Consider the following 17,245-nt stretch of genomic DNA (forward strand, 5'->3'; position numbering starts at 1 on the left):
GGATAACTTGTAGGGTATAGGATTTTATGAGTGTCTTCTCTAAGAATTGTATTCAGGCTGAAAGAAAGAGATTGAGATTGAGTTTTATTTTTCTCAGGGTTAGAGGCTCTGCATATTACGTATCAAGAATGTGATAGATTTAGGTTTTATAATCTAATTAAACCCATAAAAGAAAATAATAAAATAACCCCTGTAATCTAATACTAATTTAACTCTAAATAGAATAATTAAATAAAAATCTTATTTGTTAGATATAAGTTTTAAATTTGAATTTTAAAACTTAGGGTTTCTATACTAAACTTAACAGGTCGTCACTTTGTACCTTAATTTTGACCCCAATAAAGTTAAAATTACGATAAATCTATTTCTACATAATTGATAGATCTTTGAATTATCTTTCCAATGCCACTGAAATCACCTCAATCCGAGCTCTAGAACTCCAGATATGATCGTTTTAGTAAAACAGTTTTTAATCCTGCGAATTTATCCAAACCTACGAATTTTTAACATTAATTCTATAATAATGTTATTTAATATCACTTATACCATTAATTAAAATCCACTAAATAATTTATAAAACCCTAATAAACTTTCATATTGGGCTTTAATTAAATGATCACCTACCTTGTAAAAATACCATAATATTTTACTTTCGTAGTTAATATAACTTTAACTCTCTCTAGAAAATTGGTACAATAATCTAAGCAACAATCTCAACTCACTAACAACACAAATATATAAGATAATTATCCTCACACAATTAATATCCCAAGGAGAGAGAAAAAATTAAATACTATTTTAATCTGGATATTACATGCAGGAAACCCCAGCTTGTTAAAGTCTGTTTGAATCGATTAAACCAAGCTCGAGGAGCTTGCTTCAGGCCGTATAATGATTTTTCCAACTTGCACACGTGGTCTGGTCTGTCCTTGTCAACAAAACCCTCTGGTTGTGTCATGTACACTGCCTCTTCAAGCTATCCATTTAGGAAAGCATTATTAATGTTAAGTTGTCTAACTTCCCAACCTTTAGACACTGCAATTGTTAGCACTGCTCTGACTGTTGGAGCCTTTATAACTGGACTGAAAGTTTCTCCAAAGTCCAAACCTGGTCTTTGGTGGAAACCCTTGGCTACTAATCTTGCTTTGAGTCTTTAGAGGCTCCCATCTGCATTATACTTCTTTTTGTACACCCACTTGTTTCCAACAACATTATAATCTGGTGAAGGTGGAACCAGAACATAAGTTTTATTTCTGAGTAAGGCCAGGTGTTCAGTGGACATTGCTTTGTTCCATCCTTTATGTTTCAAAGCCTCAGCAACAGAGCTTGGTTCATCATCATTTTCTTCCCATTTTGTCTTGCTGAGATACATCTTAGGCTTGTAAACTCCAGCCTTTGAACGAGTAACCATAGGATGAGTTGATCTCGGTTCAATTGTTTGTCTGTTGTCTTCTGGTGTAGGTTGTTGTTGCTGTAAAGAACAACCTGGTGACTCAGTGGTAGGTGAACCATTTGAGTCAAAGTTCAGGTCCACAAATAAATGACCAGTCAGATCCATCTGAGGTTGTGAGAATTGATCATGAGACTTTTCTAATGGTGATGTTGCAGGTGAAACTTCATTTGGTTCTGTATCAACTGACTGGGTGCTGTTTGACTCTCTTTGAGGCACACTGGGAATGTTTTGTTCTTGATAAGTTGGTAAAGGAAACTAGGTGTTGGGTGTAGACACACTGACAGTTTGTTCAAGTTGGTGTGTGTTGAGAAAACCAAACTTGAATGGAAACTCTTTCTCATTAAAAACAACATTTCTGGATATATATAATCTTCCAGTGGAACTCAGGCATTTATAGCCTTCGTGGGATTCACTGTATCCTAGATTTACACATCTAGTTGAGTGAAACTGGAACTTGTGGTTCTGGTAGGGTCTCAGGCAAGGGTAACAGGTTGTGCCAAAGGTCTTTAGGAAGGTATAGTCTGGTTTTCTAGAGTACAAGACTTCACATGGTGTTTTTCCCTCTAAGACAGGTGTAGGCAGTCTGTTTATAAGATAAACAGCTGTCTGAAAAGCATCAACCCAATACTTGAGAGGCATTGAGGCTTGAGCTAAGAGAGTCAATCCCATCTCCACAATGTGTCTGTGCTTTCTCTCAGCACGACCATTCTGTGCAGAGGTGTGAGGACAGGGATGATCAAAGGCTATTCCACATTCTTTGACAAGTGTGGAAAAGGCTTGGTACTCACCACCCCAGTCAGTTCTAAGACCTTTGATTTAGTGTCAAATTGATTTTCAACTAAGGTTTTAAATTGAGTGAAAGCATTAAGAGCATCAGCTTTGGATTTCAGTGGATAAATCCAAGTGTATCTGCTGAAATCATCAATAAAATGAATGTAGAATCTCAGATTTGTATTTGACATAATAGGGGCAGGACCCCATATGTCTGTATGAATCAATTCAAGTGGAGATTTAGCTCTAGAATCAGACAATTTAAAGGGTAAGGAATGAGACTTGCCAAACTGGCATGCTTCACAAAAATGCTGATGTTCATTCATTGAAATTTTTACATGTGCATTGTTCAACACTTGATTTAAAACCTTAGAAGAAGGATGGCCTAGTCTCCTATGCCATAGATCCTTTTCAGAAATACATAAACCAGAAGAGATAGGTTCAACAGTAGTAGTATTGACACTAGACACTAAATTAACACACTTAGAACTAGACTGAGATGAAGTGGCTGCGACACTGTAGGCTCTAGGAATGACAGAAGTGTTTGGTAATTGAAGTTGATACAGTCCATCTTTAAGTTTCCCCTGCAGCATTACCTGTTTTGTTTCCATATCCTTCACAAAACAAGAGTCAGAGAAGAATTCAACAAAGGCTTTATTATCAGAGGTAAGTTTGGAAACACTAATCAAGTTTTTTGTAATCTCAGGGACATGCAACAGATCTTTGAGAATTAAAGTACTCCCATTATGAGATTTCAAGCTTCCTGTACCAGTATGTGAAATAACAAGCTGTGTTCCATCACCAACAACAAGTTTTTCCTTACCTCCATAGCTGGATTTGTTGCTCAGGTTGTCAGAATCTGTGGTTATGTGGCTACTTGCTCCACTATCAGCATACCAACCTTCGTGATTAACAGTTTCTGGTGTAGCAACAAAAGCAGATGGATCCTTCTTTTCTTGATTTGTTCCTGACCCTGTAGTAGATCCAGGGGTTGTTCCCATGAAATTCTCATCATATCTGTTATAGCAATATGCTACAGAATGCCTATATCGACCACAGACTTAACATGTTGGTTTGCTATTTCTTCCTCCTCTGCCTCTGCCGCCTCTACCATTGTTGCCTCCTCTTGAGTTGAAACCTCTGCCACCAGAATTAGACGAGTAGTTGCCTCTGCCTCTACCTCCATTGTTGTTGTTGTTGTGATTCTGGTTTTGTTTGTGAGCAACATTAGCAGATGGCATTAAGTTGTTTCCTGAGTTTTGACCTATTTTGTTGCCAGGAATTAGACCACCAAGTCTTTCGAGTTTGCTGTCAAAACTCAGAAGAGTCTCTTGAAGTTCTTGCCAGGTGATTGGTGATATGTTGTTCTTTGCTTCAAGAAGAGCAACAATAGTGATGTACTCCACATCCAGACCACTGAGCACATTGGACACAAGATGTGGCTCAGGATATGGATCTCCAGCTAATGCAAGTTGATCAGACCAGGACCGTTTTTGTCTGAGATATTCAGACATTGGTGTAGATCCTTTTTGAGTTGTTTGAAGGAATGTCCTCAGATCATCCATCTTTGCTCTAGAATGAGCACCATACAGGTTTTCAAGAGAAACCCAAAGAGATCTAGCAGTAGTACAACCCATAACCTCAGTGGCTATGGCTTCTGTCATAGATCCATAGAGCCACCCCATGAGCAATTGGTCACAAACAACCCAATGCTCATATTCTGGGTTCATTTTCAGACCAAAACCAGGCAAGCCATCACCAGTTGCAACACCTGTAGGGATTAACTTTGGTGGAGCTTGCCTCACACCATTTATAAAACCATCTAGTCTATGACCACGTATTATAGTAGATACCATAGTTTTCCACAGTACATAATTGTTTCTATCAAGTTTTAAGGCAAAGGGCTGAGACAGAGTATTACCAAAAGGAGAACTCGAGAATCCACTAGATCCAATGGCAAAACCTGATGGGGAGCTGGTTTGTGCTTGATTCTGGTGTGGTGTTGTTCCCTTAACACCGACAGCATCTTCTTCTTGTTGTACTGCTCCTGTAGCCTGCTGAGCAGTGGAGTGATGGCTGGACCCATTGGACATTTTGCGTGAGCATAGTGGCTCTGATACCAAGAAGAGAAAGCTGCAAAAGTGCAGCTGTGAATTTGTGAAAAACTCAGCTCAAGAAATGAGGCTGAGGGGTCCATTGATATTTATAGATAAGCAGTAGTACAAGAGGAAAAGGTTAGAGGGACACTTGTCACCTCATTACAAACATTTGGGACCACACCAGAAAACAAGGCATAACAGAAAAGAGAGAGAGTGATTGAGACTACACACTTAACACTAATTACATCATTAGCTAACTAATCATTTCTTAACAGGGGTTATTCCATCAGCTGAAAAAAAAAATAAAGAAAAAAAGTTTTTCGACAAAAAAAAAATTTGAATTTGGCTTAACTATTTTGTATGTAAATATATTTTTGATATAGTGTAAAATTAGTGATATTTTCTTTTTTTTTTTAATAGCTAAATTAAGTATAGAAATTCAAATTTCTCTTTCATTATTTGTCATTGGATCAAAATCTAATAATTTAATATTTATAGTTAAATTGTTTAGTAACTATCAATTGATAACACCCATTCAGAAATGTATATAAAATATATAAACGAAAACACCGTGTGTATATTTATATATATAGAATAATTCTATGGTACATACCCTTATTTTGTTCTCATAGTATAGGAACATTTTTTTAATCATTGATATGTATGACTTTTGAGTGTGCACATTAATTAATATAGACTTACATATACCCAATAAAAATATTAAATTTTTAAAATAGTATTGAGCCTAGGGAAAAAATTCTTACACCTATAACCTATTATTTATAGGTATCTGATAATATATTTTAAAATAATGTTAAATCAATTAATATTAAACATATTGTATCTTTCTTTTTGTTTATTATATTTTATTTTTTTATTATATAAATACTAATTTATATGTAATTAATTAACTATAATTAAACTAAGAGAAAAAAAAAAATTTGTCCTTTTAAAATAGAAATAAATTTATAACATCATACTACTAATAAATTTTATATTTAATAATATAAATAAAAACTGAGATTTCTTTTTTTAAAAAAATACAACTAATAAGATTAATCAAATAATACAACTATTTCAAATAACAACTAATAATTAAGAGATTAGTATTATTATTTCAAAATAAGATAACCATTTTTTTTAATTCATTCAATTTTTTACTTATGAAATTCTCTTAAATAGATTTTTTTTTCACTAAATTCATTTAAAAAAATTAATTGAAAAAATAACTATCACTATTATTAAAGCTAAAATAAAATTCTAAAATATGATCTATAATAAACTACAAGAAAACATAGTCACGAACAATACAAAAAAATAAAAAAATGAGATTAAAAAACTATAGATTGTGTAGTTTTTCATTTCTTTTTAAAATTATCATATTTTATCTATTGATAAAATCCTGTCAAAGAACTTTGCATTTAAAAAAAGTCATTAAAACTTTGTCAAAGAAAATAGTTTCTTTTCTAATACTTTTTTTTAAAAAAAAAAAACTTTGCATTTAAAAAAAAAATCATTAAAACTCTGTCAAAGAAAATAGTTTTTTTTTTTTTTTTTTTTTCTAATTGCATTCCATATAGGGATCATAGAAGCTCTGAATCTCTTATACCTACCCTATTTTTTTATATATATTTTTCAGATGTAAATCATCTATATAGGATCTTTAATTATTGAGATTAAAACGATGGTTAAATTTTCATAGCGTATCTATATCGTGGAACATATAGAGCGTTCTATATAATTGAGAGTGCAATTCTAAATCTATAGTGGTGCAATAAGAAATTAATAAGTTAGGGAATTTACTTGATAAATTCTAGATCTGCTTATTGGAAGCTCGGTTATATAGGCTCATGGTCCCCATACTAGTTGAGACAATACTGCTTGTAAGACTCAGTTAATTGATTTTAATTAATCAATTATAATTCTAAAATTAGACTATGTCTTATTTATGAATTTTCACTAAGTTAGGGCTTAATTGTGAAGAAAAGAGATTTAAGGGTTTATTTGTTAATTAAGAGACTTTATTAAGTCTAATTAATAAATAAATTAAATGGTACGACGACACGAAAATTTTGCTACTTGTATTTGTGTGTTTATCATTTTTTTATGTTACGGGTCATGTTCATGTCTACCATCTAAAATAAATTTCAAAATTCAACATAACACGAACATGACATGATGACATTAAAATCAACAATTTAGTTTACAACCTGCCAACACATATGCGATTTTGTGGGTTCCACACGACATGAACTTATTCGAGTCGTGTTCGTGTCTGTGTTTTTTAATTTCTTCGTGTCACGTGTCGTGTTCGTGTCAGCAACTTTTAGTAAATTTAAGTCCTCAGCACAACACGAACACGACACACCAACACTAATGGCCACTCCAACTGTAAAGCATGACGAGCACAAGAAAGTTCAATCCCAATCCAAATGGCACATGTAACATTATTTACATTGCATGATTCGCTACAGTATGTGCTACTTGATTAGCATCCCTACAAATAAATTTCAAACCAATTACACAATCATGTGTAATATTAATTTATTTTAATATAGATTAAAAAGATGTTTATTAATTTATTTTTGAGTAATGTATAGCGTAAATACTTAAGTTTAACTCTTTATTGTAGATAAATACCTAAGTTTAATTTTTTACGGTAATAATACCTAAGTTATATTTTTAGAACTTTTCTAGTTACCTGTCCATTAAGTGTCAAGTTATTATACACGTGTTATTTTTTTATTGGTATATTTAAATTAATTTTTAAATAAAAAATAAAAATTAATGATCTAGACTAATTAGGGTTTGCCATGTGGCCATTAACTTAACACTTAATGGCCAGGTACCTAGGGAAGTTCCAGAATTTTAACTTAGGTACGTATTTTTACTGTCAAAAAGTAAACTTAAATATTTATTTGCAATCGAAAGTTAAACTTAGATATTTATACCGTAAATTACTCATTTATTTTAATATGAGTTACTTGATTATATACTTATTTAAATATATGTTGATGTATACATATTAATTTATATTTTATTATAAATTATTGTACTTATTAGATTTTTTTTATGAGCAAGAAAGTTGTATTGCTCAAAAACTGATTTTATTATAAAGAAAACAAATCTAAGAAATACATAAAATATAATTTTTAGAAAGTAAGTTTTAAAAAGAGTCATCAACAAGCTTATTAAAATTAATAATTTTTGAAAGTAACATATTAAAAAAATATTTTTAGAAGAATATAAAAAAAATAAAAAAAATACTAATTAAGTAATTTAAGTGTACTAAAAAATAAAATAAAATAACTATTAAATTAAGTTTTTTTAAAAAAATATATATATAAAAAAAAAAGAAGAAGAAGAAGAAAAAGACAATAGTGTAAAGACAAAAAAAAGTGTAAAAATACTATAAGGTATGTTCCATTATTACTATCATGTTTCCTTAACTTTATTACCATTAGATAATAATCAAGGGCTAGAAAAGTATCCCTACCATAGGGACAAAACCAAGGTCTCCACTATAGACATTTCCTATAAATATATATATATGTGAAAAACAAAATTTGAAAATTCAAGACAGAGATAAAAACTGCTCTCATACTAACTATTAGACTTTAATATAATATGAAAGATAAAGTATTTATAAACAATATGTGATATGGAATAAACTGTAAACATATCGAAAATGTTTATGTAATGAAAGGTTCGAAATACCTTCAGCCATTAATGTTTGAGCTTCAATCCCTGCGATATCTTCAGTATTGGATTTCGGGCTTCCTCGTTCTCTCAACTCTCTTTAGATGTGTTGCTCCAAAATTCGCCAAAAATACGTGGACCAGTCGAGAGGGGACACGTGGATCAGATAACTTGGAAAGATTTGCTAAGTCTTTTTATGCCACCAGGAAGCGCTATTAGCATGGGTCCCGGAGGAGACACCCGGAGTACAAGGTACTCCAGGAAGCTAGTATAGCATGAAGGCTCTCCGGGATGTGTCAGGTCTCTCCCGAGAAATCAAGTCGCATTTAATGCTGCATGGGAGGAAGCGTGTTGGGACTGTAACACGCAATAAAGTCTGACGGCACAACCCCCGAACAGCAGCGCTACAGTAATGATCATTTAAGTCTAGCGACGGCTACTCTGCGAAGAGTCACGTCAATCACAAGACAAAAATGACATTCTCCATAAAAACCCTACAGCACCTAGGGATTTGACCATGCATCACCCATGGTATATTCATCGGAAATGCCCAACTTTATGGATACTTACAGACACATGTGTAAGAACAATTCTAGGGATTACCCCGCCAAAACACTATAAATACCCCCTCAAAGCTCATTTAATGGGGTCGAGAGTCTTGGTTGCAAAAGAGCAAGAAGAGAAAAAACTCACCAAGAACATTCTCTGTATTTAAGAGAAAAACATTCTCTCAAGTGTAGAATCTGTATTAAATACATCCATTAATAGCAGTGGCTCGTGGACTAAGGCTCATTAACGCCCCAACCACGTAAAAAGTCTTCATCTCACTTTCTTACAGCTCCTTATTATAATTATATTTTAATAGTTGCCGAAAACCTCGGTCAACATTTTGGTGCTTTCATTGAGAGCTGAGGAAAGCTGCTTCACAACAAGCATTTAACTTCACGATAATGGTGGAGACAAGAGCTACACGTCATCCTCGCCCTCTAGAAGACGCTCAAGATCCCAATGAGGAAGATGTAGCCTCAAGGGCAGCAGAGGAGTCCGAGGAAGAAGAAGAAGAAATAGTTCCCGATGAAAACTACGAGGAACACCTCGACGAGTATGCCTATGACGGAGGAAGCTACTCGGAGCTGGTGCTCCTTAGACAAAAAGCTATCGATCATGAAGCTGAGATCGAAGCTCAGAAAGCGCAAAATCAAAAAATGCAGGAAGTGATGCTAGCCATGCAGAAAGCCATGGAGGCAGCTGGTATTCACGTGCATCCCAAGGCGATGGCCGCTGGACTCGACGGGGAGCCAGCAACGTCTTCGCCTAATTCCCAGCAGCAAAGGCCTAGGGAACCTAGCCCTATAAGGCACCCTGCTGAGGAAAACCAAACAAAAAACCCTACTTCTGCCCCTGGTCGAAAGAAAAAGGCGCAGGATCCGCGAAAGGTCCGCTCGGATTTCCCTAAAGGGAAAGGTTCGCAGAGGGGCAAGCCCCAAAGAGGGAGTCTTGGCCCTCAGGATCGAGGGGACCGGAAAAGCGTTTCCGTGCACAAGGAACCAGAGGGTAGAGGAAGAAGAGGACAGAGATGTCCACCCATTGATCTGAGAAATCAAATCAATGGGAATCAAGGTGACCTCCGGGATCACCTTGACCAAAAAAGATACAGGCCCGTAGTCTCCTCGGGTACTGTAAACGAAGGGATTATGGCAGAACTTGCCATACTTCGAAAAGATATTGCTCGAGTCTCCCGGAGGCAGAAGGGAGATGACTCCGACTCGGACAGTGAGGATCGGGAGCCTTGTGCCAAACATATCCTGGAGGCGGAGCTCCCTAAAAACTTCAAAATGCCCGAAATGGCAGCATATACTGGGAACTCCGACCCCAGTGATCACTTGTCACGGTTCAACCGGGTCATGACAGTCATGCGGGTCAGCAATGACGCCAAATGCTTATGCTTCCCCCTCACTCTGAGCGGATCGGCAGAGGAATGGTTCAAGAAATTGGAACCAGGATCGGTGGGTTGTTGGAACAAACTCCAAACCAACTTCCGGAGACAGTTTGTCGCTGCCAGGAAGGTCAACTTGGAGGTTAGTGCCTTGACCAACATCAAGCAACTGCCCACCGAGACCTTGAAGAATTACATCAAGAGGTTCCGAGAGGAAGCCTCGAAGACCAAGAAGGTCGACGACGGACAACAGCTTGCGCTTCTCCAAGCAGGAATCCGCACTGGGACTCCCTTCTGTAACGAATTACAGCAAGAAGGCGCTGCTAGCCTTCAGGACTTCCAGAAGCGAGTCCAAAAATATATTAACCTCGAAGAAGCCCAGATCGTGGCTTACGGAGGCTATTATCCCACCGGGATAGCGGGATACATGCCAGGAGTATCGCCCTCGGGTACTGTCCCGACCGCGACCCCTCCGGTAAGTGGCATACAGTTCTCTGCTACTCCCGGATACAACCAGGGCCAAGCTTTGGCCGCGGCATCTTCCCATTACGGCCACCCGTCCGGGGTGAATGGACGGACCCCTTCACAGGCTGCCCCGACTGCTAGCTTAACAGGCCCTACCCAGGGGTCGAGGAGCAAAAGGTCCTCCAAGGGCAGCACCCGAACGGGAGAGAAGCGCCAAAAGAAGGGGTACACACCCCAATACACCCAGTACACAGAGCTCACGGACTCTCAGGAACGTGTATATTTTGCCACAAGGCAGAATACGCACTACCGGAGACCACAGCCATTGTACAAAGACAGCTCCCGGAGAGATCCGAGTAAAAGGTGCGAGTACCATAACGACATTGGTCACAGCACCAATGAGTGTAAAAATCTCAAAGACGAGATTGAGAATTTGATCCGTTTGGGCCACCTCTATGAGTGGATCAAAAATAGGTTGCCCCACCTTAATCCAGGGCAGGTGGCAGGGGGTATGCCTCCGGGAACACCAGGGGGTACAGCAGGAGTATTGCCTCCAGCTGCTCCCGCAGGTGACACCCAGCATATACCCGGACTACCGCCCCGGCCTAATGGACGGGTAGCCATGATCTCCGGAGGTCCCCATATCGGAGGAAACACTCGCAAGGAGCGAAAGAGATATGCCGAGGCCGCAAGACACAGTGAGGTGTGGGAGGTCACTCAACTCCCGGCTCAAAGGCCTCGGCTAATGGACCAACCCATAACGTTCACGGAAGAAGACGCCAAGGCGGTGCGTTTTCCTCATCACGACCCGCTGGTCATAGAGACCCCCATCGCAAATAAGGTGGTGGCTAGGGTCCTGATTGACAACGGGAGTTCCGTGAACTTGCTCTTCAAAGAAGCCTTCACTGTGATAGGGTTGACCGACCGGGACCTCTCGCCTAGTGGATCGCAGCTCACAGGGTTTAACGGGACGACGCTAATCCCGATGGGAAAAGTCAGGCTCCCGGTTACCCTGTGCCCCGATACCCCCCAAAGCACATTCAAGTATTGCACCTTCGTGGTGGTAGACTGTCCAACAGCCTACAACGCAATCTTAGGCCGACCGGCCCTCGTCGACTTTGGTGCAATAACCTCAATCCGACATCTATGCCTAAAATTCCCTACCCAGGAAGCCGGAGTCGGAACGGTGAGGGGAAATCAAGGAGAGGCCAGGCAATGTTACAATGTTGCCACCCACTTGCCAATACTCATGGTCCGGGGGCCCCCTGAGATAGAGAAGGCTGAAGAGGACGAATTGGATCCTCGCATAGGGTCCGAAAGGGTCGTAGAACCAATAGAGGACGTCGAAGAAATACCATTGTGCGACGACGACTCCACCAAAGTACTCTGGATAGGGAGAAGCCTGGATCCGGAGGAAAAAGATAAAATAATAAAAACACTGAAGGGCGCCATCGACATTTTCGCATGGCGCCAAGAAGACATGACCGGCATCAGCCCTCATGTCATCACCCATGTACTCAACGTCAACCCGGACATGCCCCCTGTACAGCAAAAGAGACGCCCGCTCGACTCGGTGAAAGCCGAGGCCTTGGAGAAAGAGGTGGACAAACTTTTGTCCAATAGCATGATCCGCGACGTATACTATCCGGAATGGCTGGCCAATCCGGTCCTGGTGCCCAAGCCGAACGGGACTTGGCGGGTTTGTATAGATTTCACAGATCTAAACAAAGCCTGCCCAAAGGACTGCTTTCCGCTGCCCAGGATCGACCAGATGGTAGACGCCACGTCCGGATTTAAGCTGCTATCTTTCATGGATGCCTATGCTGGGTACAACCAAATAAAGATGCATACGGCAGACCAGGAGTGCACTAGCTTCAGGACCGATAAGGGGGTATACTGTTACCTAGTCATGCCTTTCGGTCTGAAAAACGCCGGAGCAACCTATCAAAGAATGGTTAACCGGATGTTTAAAAGCCTTCTGGGATGAAACATGGAGGTATATGTAGACGACATGCTCGTCAAATCCAAAGCATGCAACAGCCATGCAAACGACTTAGAGGAATGTTTCGAAGTCGTCCGGAGATACGGCATGAAGCTCAATCCGAAAAAATGCACCTTCGGGGTCAAGTCGGGAAAATTCCTGGGCTTCATAGTCAGCCAAAGGGGGATCGAGGCGAACCCGGAGAAAATCCAAGCTCTCCTGGACATGCCATCCCCCAAGAAACATAAGGACGTGCAGAGTTTGACCGGAAAGGTAGCCGCACTGAGCCGCTTTATCTCACGGTCCACGGACAAGTGTATACCCTTCTTCAACATACTAAAGAAATGCCAAAAGTTCGAATGGACAGATGAATGCGAGGAGGCATTCAAAAGGTTAAAAGACCACATGGCCAAACCTCCTATCCTATCAAAACCCGTCCTTGGAGAAGACTTGTTCCTTTACTTGGCCGTCTCCGAGCATGCGGTCAGTGCTGCACTGGTCCGGGAGGAAGAAAAAATTCAGCACCCCGTGTACTATGTTAGTAAGCGCATGGTAGGGGCCGAGACAAGGTACCCGGTTATTGAAAAATTAGTATTCTGCCTCCTGATGGCATCAAGGAAGTTAAGACCATACTTCCAAGCCCATCCGATCAGAATCTTGACCAATCATCCACTCTAGCAAGTTCTCCAGAAGCCTGAAGCATCCGGAAGGCTCCTCAAGTGGGCGATGGAGCTGAGTCAGTTCGACTTACATTACGTGCCCCGGATTTCCATAAAAGGCCAAGCCTTGGCGGACTTCATCACCGAATGTAATGAAGCCGAGGCAACAGCCAATACACCGGAGCCACCCATCCCCACTTGGAGAGTATTTGTGGATGGAGCTTCTAATGAGAATGGTTCAGGAGCCGGAGTGGCTATGATATCACCTACTGGATTGCGGCTCCAGGCAGCACTCCGATTCAACTTCACAGCTTCGAATAATGAAGCCGAATATGAGGCCCTGATAGCAGGGCTAAAATTGGCTAAAGCTGTAGGAGCCAAGAGGGTGGAAGTCTACAGCGATTCTCAGCTGGTCGTAAACCAAGTTTCTGGAGAATACCAAACTCGCGGCGAAAGGATGGCCGCGTACGTAACAATAGTCCGAGAACTACTCCACGAGTTCACGGACTATAAAATAGAAAGAATCCCCCGAGAAAAGAACGCTCACGCGGACTGTCTGGCTAAGTTAGCCTCGGACAGCGAAATCGAAGAGCTGGGGGTAGTACTGTTGGAACGCTTGGCGTAGCCAAGCATCAAAATAAAAGAGACCACACAAACGGTTGGGCAAGAACCCACTGGATGGTCCCCATCATAAAGTACATAACCACGGGTGAGTTGCCCCAAGAGAGGGCACCGTCTCGAAAGATTCAAGATCGTGGCTCATCGTTATGTAATGATGGATCAAATTCTCTACGGAGAGGACTCGCATGCCTTATTTAAGGTGTGTATCGGACCACGAAGCTAGACAAATCATGCCGGAGGTCCATGAAGGGTTCCGTGGAGATCATACGGGAGGACCCACCTCTCAAAGAAAATATTGCGGCAGGGGTACTTCTGGCCAACAATGAAAAAAGATTGTATAGACTATGTCCAAAAGTGTGACTCGTGCCAAAGGTACGCGAACATACCGAGAGCTCCTCCAAATGAGATCACTTTGATGACCAGCCCCCGGCCCTTCGCGGTCCTGGGGAATAGATCTCATCGGGTCTCTACCTACGGGAAAAGGAGGGGTAAAGTATGCAATAGTAGCAGTGGACTTCTTCACCAAGTGGACAAGAGGCCGAGCCTATGAAGACAATAAGCTAAGAAGGCGTTGGACTTTGTTATCAAAAACATAGTGTGTCGATACGGCTTGCCTCACAAGATAGTCTCGTACAATGGAAAGCAATTTGATTGCGAGGAATTTACCGACTTTTGCAACCAACACGGAGTGGTAAAAAGCTTCTCCGCGGTAGCCGGCCTCAAACAAACGGCCGGGCGGAAGCGGTCAATAAAATCCTAAAGGTCACCTTGAAAAAGAAGCCGCCGTCCGTAAAAATAACTGGCTCGAAGAATTGCCAAGGGTATTGTGGGCCTACGGACGACCCCCGTAACCACAACCGGTCACTCGTCGTTCTCAATGGCGTACGGTTGTGAAGCAATGGTCCCGTGAAAACATTATTCCCATCCCACGGGAGGACGACTTATGATCCGCCACCAATCGTGCCCCGCTCCAAGAAGCTGCGGATCAAGTCGAAGAACTCCGGGATGAGTCCCAAATACGGATGGCCGCTTATCAAAAGAAGGTGACCAAGTATTTTAACTCCAAGGTTAAAAATAGAAAATTCGCTATTGGGGATATGGTCCTAAGAAGGGTTTTCCCAGCCACCCAAGAACCCGGAGTGGGGGTACTTGGACCAAATTGGGAAGGACCATATGAAATCGAGGACGAAATCGGTTCTGGCACTTACAAACTGAAAAGAATGGACGGAACTACTGTCCCAAGAGCCTGGAATGCCGATCACCTCAGAAAATATTACCAGTAGCGAATTAAACTTAGATTTTGTTCAAAGGGTTTGTACCGTCCAAATGTATGCCTCCTCTATATTAAATAAAACTGAGTGCCTTAAAAACAAAGTTTCTATGCCACTCAGGGGGGTACTAGGGTATACCGCACGGACAAACAAAAACAAACTAAGTAAAATATCCTGACCCAAAGGGCAGGTCAATCTAAGTAAAATATCCTGACCCAAAGGGCAGGTCAATCTAAGTAAAATATCCTGACCCAAAGGGCAGGTCAAAAAATATGCGCAAAAATAAAGAGCATAAGTATAAAAACCCTGAGCCAAAGGACAGGTTAAAATACCTAAGTGTGACAAATAAAGATCGCATATATATAAGAAAAAATATCCTAGCCCGAAGGGTAGGTCGTACACATGTAAATGGCCCGGGGACAGGCCTTAAGATATAATTGTCTCCCCTTCAAATAAAAGCTGCCGCCTATATATAAATTGTTCTAAGGCAGCAGCAAATATGTACAAACAAAAAAAAAAAAAGAGTTATAAGAAGAACGGGTAGAATCTGGGTCTCGGCCCGGATCATGGCCTCCGCCTGAGCCTCCCTCCGGGTGGCCTCCTCTTCCTTGGCCTTGGCCGCTGCCTCCTGGCGCTCGGCAGCCTCCTGGTAGATTTGCCTTTCCGCTGTGAGGTCTTGGAGGACCTTCCTGACGTCGTTCATGTCCCCAAAGTCGGACAGAGCGAAGCCATGGTTTATGATATTCCTGGAGAGGCGACCAGCCTCAGCAGCAAGCTGAACCATAACGAGGTATAAGGAAAAATTTCTCAAAGGAAGAAAACAAAATACAAACAACAAAAAGGAAACGCAAAAAATTGCAAAGTACTTACCACTGTGAGGGAATGGCTGAGGTCCTGGACCTGGAAGATAGAGTTCAGGGAAGCACAAGTGGCAAACCGCTTGGGCGCACAACGTGTAAGCTGAGAAGCGAACTCACCGGTCATCTCCGCGGCAAAGGGAGCCAAAGTGGGCCCTAGGAGGGGACGGAACCAGTCCGTTAAGGGGTCCAGATTGAGGTTCCACGGATCATGATAGTCCGGGTGGTTGATGCTCGCCTCAACCTCAGCTCGCAGAATCCTCCTAAGGGCCTCCACCTCGGCATACCCCCGGGAGTACTCGTCCATAGCATAGTTGTGTTTGGCTATGCGAAGCTCCTGCCTCACCTCATCCCCCGGAATCGGGGTAAGATCAATGTGGGGAGGAGCAGGATTTTCCTCCATCGGGGAAGCCCCGCCGTCTAGGCCATGAGCAGGAGTGTCGGCCCTCCGAGGCCTCTTCGGCTCGTCCTGGGCAATCATCTTGCCCTTACGCTTGCGAACCAGAGCCACTTCAGGCTCCTCCTCGTCCTCCTCTGCTACCACTGGAGGGGCTTGAGGCTCTCCAGTACCCTCAACGGCTTCCTCCGAGAAGTCCCACCCTTTCCCTTGGCCTTCTCCCGGAAGCACCTCCTCGTCATCCACTAAGTCAATGGTTTCGGGGGGAGCGCCGGAAGGAACCTTCAAGGAAGGAGCCGGGGGAGAGGGGGTGAAAGCCGGAGGAGCCACGGGAGTATGAACCCCGGCAAGCTGTTCCAGGATGGCATCCATGGAGGTACCTGTTCCAATAAAATAAGCAAGTGTTAGAAGTTCGTGAGGAACCGCTTATAAAAGATGCAGCAAATAAGCTACTCCTACCCGAACTTCCTAATTCGGCCCTAGCAAAGTCCCGAACTTTAATGCTGGAAGCATCATCTCCAAGATAACTGTCCGAGGGCCGAAACCAGCTGGACGCTATGTAAGCCGACGGACCTAAGGGAATAGGTTCCGGAGGGCCGGAGCCCATCCGGGACCGACCTAGGTAATCTCCTAAGTTCGTAAAATAAAATTCTTTCAAATGATCCCCCCACCGGGTCGACGGCATCTTAAACCTACGGAGACGCTCGTCAAACCCTATGGGCCTATGACTGGTATATTCATCAACGGAAGGAACATAGCGAATTATCAAGGGAGACTTACCACTGGCACCGGAAGTGCTAGCACCGGGAGCACCCGAGTTTGGTTCGGGGGCTGAAGGCTGAGGCCGGGAAGTCTGATTCTCAGAAGAACCTTCAAGACGAAGGGGCCTCCCGGCGGAAGGACCCCCAATCTCTTCTTGAAGTATCTTGTCAAAAAATTTAGCCTCGGACTTCTCGCCAATGGCTTGGCTCCTTCGCACCACCGGACTCCCCACGCGAAGCCCTCTCCCAGAGGCAGCCTGGGCCTTAGAATACGC

Source organism: Cannabis sativa, chromosome 4, assembly GCF_029168945.1.
Source record: "Cannabis sativa cultivar Pink pepper isolate KNU-18-1 chromosome 4, ASM2916894v1, whole genome shotgun sequence".
Classification (NCBI taxonomy): Eukaryota; Viridiplantae; Streptophyta; class Magnoliopsida; order Rosales; family Cannabaceae; genus Cannabis; species Cannabis sativa.